This window comes from Bombina bombina, chromosome 4, assembly GCF_027579735.1.
Source record: "Bombina bombina isolate aBomBom1 chromosome 4, aBomBom1.pri, whole genome shotgun sequence".
NCBI classification, from domain to species: domain Eukaryota; kingdom Metazoa; phylum Chordata; class Amphibia; order Anura; family Bombinatoridae; genus Bombina; species Bombina bombina.
The window spans coordinates 1,175,826,570-1,175,839,756 of NC_069502.1; the positions used below are offsets into that span (position 1 = coordinate 1,175,826,570).

Here is a 13,187-nt window from a genome sequence, read left to right on the forward strand (position 1 = left end):
ATTACACAGGATCATGGAGCAGAGAAATACACTGTTAATATTAATACTATTATTATTGCAGTTAAAAACTTAATATTTAAAAATTGGAAAGCTAGTGCCGCACCAGCATTTCCACGGGTACTTCAAGAAATACAATTGCAAATTATTTTTGAATCCTATCATTTAAAATCTGTGTCCGAAAAAAGAATAAAGACCTTTTTAAATGGGTGGCAACCAATCATTATGTCTTATCCGCTGTATATTCAAAAACGTATAGTGTCTCCTTTTCTTAGCTCAGATTGTTTTGCTGATTTAGTGTCATTAAATATTTTTCCAGCAGATTGGATATCTTTATATCAAGAGGCTTAAAGTTTTAAAACTATACTTGTATGGGCCGCGCTATAAGATAACTTAATAAGATTAAGTGGCCATAGTCTAGTTCTAAAGAATTCAGGATATGGCCTGCCTGGGCACGGCAGGAGGGGGAGGGGAATGGGGGAGAGGAGGAGAGGGGAAGGAAGGACAGATTCCCTTTTTTTTTTTGTGTGTTGATGTTTGTTTGTCGGTTTCACTTTAATTAAAAACCCAACAGGGGTGGTAAGATAAATTGACTGAAAAGTATCAGTATATGCCGAGTAAAGTACTCTAAGGGTTGTACAAATTTTAGGAAAACGTAACAAGCTCGGAAAATTATACAGAACACCGGCTTATTTCGGGAGTACTACAGTCGTGTGCAAAAGTTTAGGCACCCCTGACAATTTCCATGATTTTCATTTATAAATCATTGGGTGTTTGGATCAGCAATTTCATTTTGATCTATCAAATAACTGAAGGACACAGTAATATTTCAGTAGTGAAATTAGGTTTATTGGATTAACAGAATATGTGCAATATGCATCAAAACAAAATTAGACAGGTGCATAAATTTGGGCACCCCAACAGAAATATTGCATCAATATTTAGTAGAGCCTCCTTTAGCAGAAATAACAGCCTCTAGACATTTCCTATAGCCTGTAATGAGTGTTTGGATTCTGAATGAAGGTATTTTGGACCATTCCTCCTTGCAAAACATCTCCAGTTCAGTTAGGTTTGATGGTTGCCGAGCATGGACAGCCCGCTTCAAGTCACCCCACAGATTTTCAATGATATTCATATCTGGGGACTGGGATGGCCATTCCAGAACATTGTACTTGTTCCTCTGCATAAATGCCAGATACATTTTGAGCAGTGTTTTGGGTCGTTGTCTTGTTAAAATATCCAGCCTCGGCGTAACTTCAACTTTGTGACTGATTCCTCAACATTATTCTCAAGTATCTGCTGATATTGAGTGGAATCCATGCGAACCTCAACTTTAACAAGATTCCCAGTACCGGCACTGACCACACAGCCTCACAGCATGATGGAACATCCATCAAATTTTACTTTGGGTAGCAAGTGTTTGTCTTGGAACGCTGTGTTTTTTTGCCGCCATGCATAACGCCCCTTGTTATGAATAAATAACTCAATCTTTGTTTCATCAGTCCACAGCACCTTCTTCCAAAATGAAGCTGGCTTGACCAAATTTGTGTTTGCATACCTCAAGCGACTGTTTGTGGCGTGTGTGCAGAAAAGGCTTTTTCCGCATCACTTTCCCATACGCTGAATTGTTCAACGATGCACAGTGACACCATCTACAGCAAGATGATGTAGGTCTTTGGAGGTGGTCTGTGGGCTGTTTTTGACCGTTCTCACCATCCTTTGCCTCTCCAATATTTTACTTCTGGCCTTAACAAGAACTGTGCCTGTGGTCTTCCATTTCCTCACTATGTTCCTCACAGTGGACACTGACTGCTTAAATCTCTGCTATAGCTTTTTGTAGCCTTTCCCTAAACCATAATGTTGAACAATCTTTGTTTTCAGGTCATTTGAGAGTTGTTTTGAGGCCCCCATGTTGCCACTCTTCAGAGGAGAGTCAAAGAGAACAACAACTTGCAATTAGCCACCTTAAATACCTTTTCTCATGATTGGATGCACCTGTCTATGAAGTTCAAGGCTTAATGGGCTCACCAAACCAATTGTGTGTTCCAATTAATCAGTGCTAGGTAGTTACAGGTATTCAAACCAACAAAATGACAAGGGTGCCCCAATTTATGCACCTGTCTAATTTTGTTTTGATGCATATTGCACATTTTATGTTAATCCAATAAACCTCATTTCACTACTGAAATATTACTGTGTCCTTCAGTTATTTGATAGAGCAAAATGAAATTGCTGATCCAAACATCCAATTATTTATAAATGAAAATCATGGAAATTGTCAGGGGTGCCTAAACTTTTTCATACAACTGTATATGACAGCAGTTTTGCAAGAGTACTAGAGGGCAGCACTATATCCTGTCATGTAGTGCTCCAGATGCTACCTAGGTAGTTCTTCAACACAGAATATCATGGGAACTAAAGCACATTTTATAATTTTCATGCTCTGTCTGAAACACAAAATATTTTTTGGGGGGGATTCATATCCCTTTAAATGGATAATGAAACTAATAAAAATTGGGTTCCATATATCGAAAGTTATTGCTCATGTTATCACCTATATATTAAGAAAATAATCCAGCACAGTTACAGATTGATTCAAATTAAGAAATATTCTGACATTATGCTCCAACATTTTACTCTTTTGTAGCCTTCAAAAATTACAAATATGTGTGGAAAAAAAGAACTGATTAAACAAGAATTATTTAGAGGGCCATGAAGCCCAATTTATATATATATTTATTATTAGTTTCAGTGACAACAGGTGACAATGCCTCTTTAGCTTATTGCTCTATTGAACCCCAAAACCCTACAACAGCATATTCACACAATAGTGATATACTGACAACATTGCACCCCTAGGCTTGATTACAAAGTTCAAAGCCATAAATATTACATCAAAAGTATTTGCCATTCTGCTACTCCTCACTTATGAAGGCTGTAGCCTTAGACTTTACAGCAGAGAGAAATTAAACAGTGAATGGTAGACAATAATGTATGCAATGCACAGATAATCTTGAGACTAGTATGTAGAAATATTTTTACAATTATCTAAGTTGTTTAAATATTGAAGCTGTAAATGTAAAGGTTTAGTTTCTATAAAGTAATAAGTGCTGCCCTGTTTGAACCTAGATTTACCCCAATCTCTTTTCTAGCTCTGTCTCTCCTGCTGTGAACAATTAGGGACAAATAAAAGAGAATGCAAACAAGGCTGAGTAAAAACTTTGTTATATTCTGTAACAATCCTATAGTCCACACAGCCTTAGTTTCCACACTGCATGTTTATTTCTGTTTACACATGGCAGGACCTGTCACTTTATAGAAACTCAGTGGAAATGAAAAAAAAAAGAACACTTTTCAGAGTTAAATTACAGGGAATGGGGGACAAAATAAATAATGAAAGTATATTGTACAGTTTTAATAGCACATAACTAAACATTTCTTATTGTAATATCATTATCTTTAATATACCTTTTATGATAAGTGGCAAAGCATAAAGCGTAACATAAAAAGAAGATAAAAAACTTTCGCTGTGCTGTATTGAGAACTTAGCTTTGTACCACTTCCTAAAAAAGCTCAAGTTTAAATGGATCAATTCGCTCCATAAAGAAACTATGTAATCACTCCAGGGTAAGATTTTACTGTTTCTGAACCTCAAGACTGCCCCAGTTCCTGACCCATGCACTGTTTTCTTCCCACAACACTAACTGCCCCAGCTCCTGTCCCCTGCAATATTCTCTGCCCACAACAACTGCCCCCGCTCTTGCCCCCTGCTTTGAGTTCTCTGTCCATAGACATAACTGCCCCAGCTCCTGCCCACTGCACTGTTTTCATCCCACAACACTAACTGCTCAAGCTACTGCCCCCTGCACTGTGTTCTATCCCCACACCACTAACTACCCCAGCTCCTGCCCCCTGCACTGTTTTCATCCCACAACACTAACTGCTCCAGCTACTGCCCCCTGCACTGTGTTCTATCCCCACACCACTAACTACCCCAGCTCCTGCCCCCTGCACTGTTTTCATCCCACAACACTAACTGCTCCAGCTACTGCCCCCTGCACTGTGTTCTATCCCCACACCACTAACTACCCCAGCTCCTGCCCCCTGCACTGTGTTTTCTGCCCACAACAATAACTGCACTGTGTTCTCTGTCCATAGACATAACAGCCCCCTGCACTGTATTTTCTTCCTACAACACTACCTGCCCCGGCTCCTGCCCCTGCACTGTGTTCTCTGCCCATGTGCTAGCCAGAGCACCATGTACCTCAGCATTTGTACTAACTGCTCCAATGAGAACGCACATGCACAATTCTGTCAGTGGCAGCAGAGAGAATGCACACTTGCCGCTGCCCCGGTGTAGGTACTGTCACTCGTGCCACTACTCGGTCAGTGTACGGTGTTGCTTGCTTGTCACTGCTCACTCACTCAGTTCGGTTCAGGGAAAGGATTCAAATGTAACAACCTGCAAAACCATCAGTAGACAAACGCAGCGTAAGCTGCCTGGAACAGACGGCGCATGCGTACAACATCAGTCAAGTGCAAACACTGTTACGCCTCCTCCCAAAGTGACAGGCAACGCGCGTGTGCTCTGTGAGCATCTGCGCATGCTCCCTGTCAGCAGCATTCTGTTTTGTTTTCGTGTACCGTTATCTGTCCTCCTGCAGGACACACAGTGGCGATGTTACACTGGAGTCAAGCTGCCAGACAGTTGAAAAATCCAAGTCAAGCTATCCAGACACTGTTTTGGAGCTATCAGACACTGTTTTGGAGCTATTAGACAGTTATAAACAGTAGACAAGCTATCAGACACTTATTTGTTAGCACTTTCTTAAAGGGACACTGTAGTCAGAAATTAAATCATTTTAATATTGTTATATACATAAAAATATATATTTTTCTAATGTAATATCTTGCCTTAATTAACAATCGCTGTTTAAAAAATTAAATTTTTCCCAACCTACTTCTAGCTCTGCAGTTACGGATTCCCAATCCGTGCTGACAACTGCAGTTGGAACATGGCGTCTTTGGTGAGTATTGCGCATGCGCGAGGTAGCGCATCGTCACCGCAAACGTCAGCATATGAAGTGAGAACAACATTACTGCTTTCCTTCAAATGCGCATGCCTCAAATTAACTGGTGTGGGTAACTTCGGCTTCTAGCGTTAGCAATACGCATGCGTGACTTACTAGATTTGATGCGCAGGCTTATTAGGTAGGGTTAGGTGGCTAATTATATGCATGACATTGATCTGCAATTGGTCAAAGTGTTCGTATACAGACAATGCAGAAAACAGTGGGCCAGAAAAGGTGACGTCATGGCCGGGTAATGTACATTAAAAATATAAGGTTATAATGCTTCGTTTTTGAAAAAATATAGATTGGCAGATGTTATTAGATAAATCTTAACCAAAATATGTGACTATTGTATTTTGAAAAACGGAAAAAACAGTAATCCTTTAAGACTATTAAAGGCTGTACCATACATATATGCTAATAAGAAATGTTTTAATGAATACAACAAGCATTTTTGTTATAAATGTAACTCAAATTTAAAAAAAAATAGTCATTTTCCAGCATTTCTCTGAGCGTTAAAAACAAAATTCCCCATTGTGCCACTAAATGTTCACCACAGCTATCTCACACAATGACCCCTCTACAAGATCACAAGTTTGGAGACTTTTTACTGTGAAATTTAAAAAATATTGGGCCCCAAATGTCTCTCAAATTGCAAAAATAGACACATTCAAACAATTTCACTTGGGGATAAAAACAAAATCTCCCATTGTGCCACTAAATTTTCACCACAGCTATCTCACACAATGACCCCTCTACAATATCACAAAGTATGGGGACTTTTTACTGTGGAATTTTAAAAATAACGGGCTCCAAATATCCATCTAATTGCAAAAATAGGCACTTGCCAGCAATTTCACTTAGGAATAAAAACAAAATCTCCCATTGTGCCACTAAATATTCACCACAGCTATCTCACACAATGACCCCTCTACAATATCACAAATTATGGGGACTTTTTACTGTGCAATTTTAAAAATATTGGGCCCCAATTGTCTCTCAAATTCCAAAAATAGGCACTTTTCAGCAATTTCACTTAGGGATAAAAACTAAATCTCCCATTGTCCCACTACATATTCAACACAGCTATCTCACACAATGACCCCTATACAATATCACAAGTATGAGGACTTTTTACTGTGCAATTCTAAAAATATTGGGCCCCAAATGTCCCTCAAATTGCAAAAATAGGCACATTCAAATAATTTCACTTGGGGATAAAAACAAAATCTCCCATTGTGCCACTAAATTTTCACCAGAGCTATCTTACACAATGACCCCTCTACGATATCACAAAGTATGGGGACTTTTTACTGTGGAATTTTAAAAATATTGAGCCCCAAATGTCCATCTAATTGCAAAAATAGGCACTTGCCACCAATTTCACTTAGGAATAAAAGCAAAATCTCCCATTGTGCTGTACCTCAGGCATTATACTGTGCACTGTGTGTGTGGTGGCTGCTGTATCTCAGGCATGACCTTTAAAGTCGTCAATCTCCGGCCCATTAAAATTACTTAATCTATATAAATAAGACTCAAACACATAACATTGGTATAAAATTGGCCTCAGCCATTTTATTAAATAACAATAATTTTAAATATTAATAAATATTAATAATATAATAAAACCTTTCAACAGAACATACCTAATGTTCTTAACTAACATTAAAACATACTGAAAATTCCCCACAGCGGTGCTAGTTCCCAAACCCACAAAACAACATGGCCGTCATTCAAAAACTGGACTCAACTAGATACAAGTTGAGTCCGTACCAAGCACACCTCCACTTTAATAGGGAACCCCTTGTCCCTATAATAAACCAGTTGCCCGCTCACCCCATGGAGAGGCAAATCTTCACATCCCCCAAATCACTTGGCCATATTGCTTCAATTATTTGTCTGGGAACTAGCACCCCCGCCACAGACTGGTCTGCCCAAGCAGCCCAGTCCCGCCAAACCCAAATTTTTTTCCAAAGCTTCCTTGAGATCAAACAAAAATAGCTGCAGCCTGAATTGGTTGAAATGGACCCCATCCTTTAAATAAAATTCTTCAAACCCCTCAAGCTCAAAGTCAGGGTGGAAAGTGACCCCCCCCCTAACCTCCTGACAAAAGAACTAATTATTTTATTGATCTTTTTACGACTCCTCTCAAGTTTCTCGTAATCCCAGGCCGACCTCCAAACCAAGCGTGGAGTGATTTGTGACCAAATAATTTTTAATTCAGGATGAAGATCTCTAATTTTACCCAAATCCCTCTTAATTCTTCTGACTAACTCTTTTTGAGGAATAAGACCCAAATCATTTCCCCCCAAATGCAAAACCAAAACCTCAGGGTGATGAAGAACATTGCTATAATCAATGAATAGTGGAAATAGATGCTCCCAACACATACCCTTAATCCCAAACCATTTAACTTCCCATTGCCCAACTGGGCACCCAAGCTGCACCCCGCCCATTCTCTTACTGGCCTCAGCATTGGCCCAATAAATAAATGAGTGCCCCATCACCCATACGATCCTCACACCTGAAAATACAAGAAGATAAAAGAAAACATTCAGAATGCCATTTGATAGGACCACTAACCCAAACCTTTTTTTTTTTTTAAACTCTCAATTCAGGCCTAACATAAGATTTATAACGATTTGATCCCCATCTCCCAATCTGCTTTACTATATCCTCCCTCAACCCTAATATAGAAGCCTCAGTTGCAGCCCCTATACGAAAGGAATGAGACCCAAACTCCAAGGGATTAAGACCTAATAACCCAATTGACCCTTTTAAAATAGCCCTAAACTGATATTGTGACAAAAACGAACCATCAGAATGAATTAATAACGGGCACCCTCAGTAAACGCAAAACCGGAGGGGAAGAAGTCGATAACGTGTTAATAGCAGAAACCACGCCCATATTATCTGTGTGGAATAATATAGATTTGTTCACCAATTCACCCTCCCAAACAAACAAGGCTACCAATATCGGAAACAGTTTAAGAAATTCCATGTTTCGAATTAAATCCAGACCCACCCAGGCCTGAGGCCAAACAGCCGCACACCAATGACCCTGAAAATATGCTCCGAAACCAATACCACCAGCCGCATCAGTTACCAAATCTAAATCAACATTGGAAACACGAGCTTCCATGAACATTGAAGCTCCATTAAAATCTTTAAGGAACCCCAACCATATTCGCAAATCATCTTTGTGCTAGTGATGTGAAGTTCGGTTCATCCTGATGAATCGGTTCATTTCGGACAGTTCGATTAACTGAACCGGTTCATGAACCGATTCATCAGTTCACCTACTCTAATTAACCGGGATCTAATAGCACCAGCTTGAAGGGGGCACCCTGCAGGGTCACAGTAATGCGGTGGTATTCAGGGGTTCAAAGGGTTAACCTTGTAGTTATTTGGGAATCTGCCAGAAGGAATCGATGGTTATGATGGATGTATTATGTTGTAAATAGATGCGCGTTCTAATTGGAGGTGAAGTATAGCAGGGCTATTCCGTCTCCCCTATTCTAGCTGCATTGGTCCTGTGCGCTCCCAGCCATATTAACCCGCTCATTCTAAACTGCCCATGTCATAGAAAAGCAACAACCCAGAATTAAAGTGTCCCAATTACATTAACTATAACGATACGGTGTTCTCTTAATAAACCATCGATTCCTTCTGGCAGATTCCCAAATAACTACAAGGTTTTAACCCTTTGAACCCCTGAATACCACCGCATTACTGTGACCCTGCAGGGTGCCCCCTTCGACCTAGTGCTATTAGATCCCGGTTAATTAGAGCTGTGAAAGGGGTGGAAAATGGACATTGTTTACAGGGTTAACAGGGGGTCCTTAGGGTTAATTTGCAATGCTCACTCTAGCCTAGGATGATATATATGAGTGCTGTGCTGTTGAATCAGTATACTGTTAACTCAGTGATTCATTAGCAACTGAGTGATTCATAGCAGAACCAGAGTTATAACACAGTTGCTAATGAATCACAGAGTTAACAGTACACTGATTCAACAGCATGTAATATGATCCTAGAGTGAGTCTCAGTGATTCATAGCAGAAGCAGAGTTATAACAGAGACCTCACTCTAGGATCATATTACATGCTGCCTGTCTGACTGAGCTGACTCAGGAACTGAACTGTTACAAACGAATCAGTTCAGTCTGGTGAACCGATTCATACAGTTCAGTAAAAAGAACCAGTTCAAATGAACGATTCGTTCATGAACTGCACATCACTACTTTGTGCCCTTTCGTTACCCTTACAAAGTGATGAGGCTTGAGGACACCAGCTGTGGCCAAAGACATTCTCCTGGAAAATACTCTTCCAATGGGAATGATTCTACAGGCAAAATTAAATTTCCCCAACAGTGATTGCATCTCCCGCAAAGTCACCTTGCGGACTCTAAGAAACCGTTGAATCATTTCCGACAAATCCACAATCTTTTCCCTCGGCAACCTACATTCCATCTTAGCCGAATCAATTGTAATCCCCAAAAAATTGAGGGCCGTGACTGGGGCGTAAAAGGCCCCGCCATACGCCCCAACAAAACCTCCTTTTCAAGTTTACCCTTTACAACATCAGGCCATTCCCTAGCTGACTTCAGATTGCCCTTATAGTGAACAACACCCCCAGAAGATGGTATTTTAAAACCATATTCAAATCCATGCCACAACAACAAAGTCTTTTCATTACAACTCTTTTGCTTAGCATAAAGTACGAGCCACCCCTCCATCCCACTTACCCTCACCGGCGTTGCTCCCTTTGTCAGGCAATTCCGGGACTCCACCCGTTTTGTTTTTTCTGAAACACTTGAAGAACGGATGAGCACCCCCGCACCCTGAACACTCATGCCTAAATTTACAAGATGATCCCCATTTGCATGCTTTCTCATTGAAAGCGAAGCAGAAACGCTTTTTAACTGCTGCCGGCGACCCGCCCTGGAGCGACCCGCCGGCTCCCCCACGAAAAGGCTGCGAAGACCTTAACGGAGTCATTATCTTAAGCCAAAGCCCCATGTCCCGATCGTCCCATTTCATCTCAGGCTTAACCGACAATCGTTGGCGGAACTGTTCATCATAAGCCCACCACGCCATACCCCCATACGTCCTTTGAGCAGCCGCAACTTCATCTAAATAGCAAAATAACGCCGCTCCCTGTTCTGGAAACTTACCAGCTAACACGCTGGCATAAATAACAAAAGCTTGAAACCAATTGGTAAAAGTTTTGGTAATTTTCTGTACCATTTTTTCCTCTCCTCTTCCTCCTTTTTTGACGCATCCTTTTTTGAATCCTCAGGGATTTCAAAGGACTGGTCAAGCGGTAAGAGTGAAAATAATTCAATATATTCCAGTTTCCAAATCTTTTCCCTTAACTCAACCGTCAAGTGCATGCCTAAAGGCCCAATAGAACACAAACAAGACCGAGACAAAGCCGTATCAGCAATTTTAAGTTCCTGGCCCCCTGACCCCTTATTTTCAATGTTAGCAGCTTTTGAATGAGGCACCTCAACTGCCTGGGCCTGAATTGCAACCCCTGTACCTTGACCGACCTCAACAGAACCCCCAACTGTCACATTTGACAAAGTAGTCCCAGAAGGTACCCAAGAACTGGCGACCCCTCCTGTTCCTTTAGCGTTGATCCCATCTATCTTAGCTAACAAATCCCTTAAACCCGCTACAACAGTAATTGATATAGAATCAACATTCACCCCAACTTTTTCAACCCCAACATTCAATGCCCCAGTACCAACTCCCCCAGTACCTGTTCTAGGATACTGAGCCACCGGGGACTGATCCACTTGAGATGCAGCCGTAACCTTCTCATTAATCTGGAACCCAGAAGCCCTAGGTTCCGTAACAGCCATCTCCTGTTGATTTCCTTCAGTCTGTAAAACAGAAACATGTGACAAACCCCCCGATGGCGCCCATAACCCAACACCCCTCTTAGCCGTAGATATACCCAACACACTGTCATCCAATACCCCTCTCCCCTTCTTAGGGGCTGTAGCCCCAGACACTGCTACCCTTGAATCCCTGTATCTCTTGCGCTGTCTACCCCTACATTGTATTCTCCCACTCCCAGACCTGTTTGGCCGTTGAACAGAACTAACCGGACTATTAAATACAGTACAGTGACCTCTTCTCAACTCCCCCTTATGGCCAGAGTTAAAATTACTGGCCGTACTCACCCCTGCTTCCTCTCCCTTCAAATCAGAACGTCCCGACATAGAAACGCCGTCCTCTATATCAAGCCTGATATTATCCGTCCAAGAATCCTGCAGGCCATAAGCTTCCCCGCTCAGGCCGTCATCTCCCACCACAAGAAAACCAGGAGGATTCTCAGGCCGTGACCCAATTACGTTCCCTTCTGAAAAATAAACATTATTAGAAACAAGCAAATGTTCACCCACATCAACATTCCCACCCTTCAAATTCCTTACCTCACCCCTTAAAACTGAATCGCCTGATGCCCTGACTGAGATCCTGGACCGGCAAGGAGGACCAACCGCCCGAGGAGAAGGAGGTATAAAATCCTCCTCAGACGAATCCAAGTATAAGGTTAAATCCTCCCCGCCAGTATCAGCCTCCCCTTCAGGTTGGTCCCCGATTTTTTCTTCTCCCATAAATCTTTCTTCAACAACATGCAACATATGACCCTCAAAACTACTACTAGGCCTCAGAACCTGGGCCGTCTTTAACACCTTATGTACTTGCGCTTCTACAACATGAGATGAAACTGAAGTGCCGGGCTCCCTTGCTTCCCTTCTACCCTCAACTCTCTGTCTTTCGACTGTCCCCACAAACCTAGCGCTGTCTGCTTGCACATTACTATCCCTTAATAAACCAGGCCTCAACGGGCCGTCAACTTTGTTAGCTTGCTTTTTTCCCCTATTAGGCTCTTTAAGACCAAAAATGGCCGTCTTACCCTGAAGCAAAGAATCACCCTCCTTCCTCGAAACAAAATCCTGCTCCGATTCAAAGGCATCACTGCTAGCTGCTATACAAGGCTGCCTAGTCCCCACTTCAGCTTGTCGACTCCCGGAACTGGAACCTGTTTTCTTCTTCAACGACGACTTTACCCCCGGACTAGGGCTGGATCTCCTGCGGCCACTGGAACTTCTTGCAACATCCGGATCCAACCTAACCGGTGGCCTGGAACGCCTTACCGGTCTGGGTGACGCAACCGCCTTAACCTCCGCTTCGCCAGTATCCGGGACCAGCAACAAACTGAGCTTTTCTTCAAGCCAGGTAGGGCCCCTTTTCTCCGCTGCTTCCTTGAGCTGCCCTAGTAGGGCATCCAACTGTGCCATAGTAAATAGGCTGGAAACACGTACACGAAAAAGCAGTTCACCAAACAAATTTCCTGTCAGGTTGATGCCTGACTTTTCCCGCTCTTTCCTTAAAGGGACAGTAAACCTTAAAAAAAATGTTATATAATTCTGCACATAGTGCAGAATTATATAACATTACATTAGCCAAACATTTTAAATCATAATATTGCCTTTTTATTTTTAAAAAATATCGCCGTTTTACAGACCCGCTCTCTGGGCTCTGCTGAGCGGGTCTGTTGTTTTTACTGAGCGCATCGGGCCAGCTGTATAGTCACAGCCCGGCCCGACCGCGCCATTAGATACAATGCAGCTCGCTCCCGCTGTCAGACAGAGCAGGAGCAAGCTGCATTGTGTCTAATGGCGCGGTCGGGCCGGGCTGTGACTCTACAGCTGGCCCGATGCGCTCAGTAAAAACAACAGACCCGCTCAGCAGAGCAAAGAGAGCGGGTCTGTAAAACGGCGATGTTTTTTAAAAATAAAAAGGCAATATTATGATTTAAAATGTTTGGCTAATGTAATGTTATATAATTCTGCACTATGTGCAGAATTATATAACATTTTTTTTAAGGTTTACTGTCCCTTTAAGTACACAAGGGCTCGTGCTAGCCCCACCCATTATACCTTAACAGAAGGTCAAGGTCAAGGCCGCTTCACGTTACTCCGCACTCTCAGGGGCTCCTTTATACTGTACACTGTGTGTGTGGTGGCTGCTCTACATCAGGCATTATACTGTGCACTGTGTGTGTGGTGGCTGCTGTACCTCAGGCATTATACTGTGCACTG

The 13,187-nt window shown here is 42.0% G+C and overlaps 1 protein-coding gene across 1 annotated transcript in view; it reads right to left on the bottom strand.

The window, feature by feature from the left end:
• The window catches only part of CLIP4 (CAP-Gly domain containing linker protein family member 4), a 340,478-nt gene extending 335,968 nt beyond the window's left edge, over nucleotides 1–4,510 (bottom strand). Inside the window, exon 1 of the mRNA XM_053712642.1 lies at nucleotides 4,262–4,510. The gene's annotated coding sequence lies outside the window, so the exon portion shown is untranslated. The remainder of the gene's footprint in view (nucleotides 1–4,261) is intronic.
• Between the last annotated feature and the right edge of the window lie 8,677 nt (nucleotides 4,511–13,187).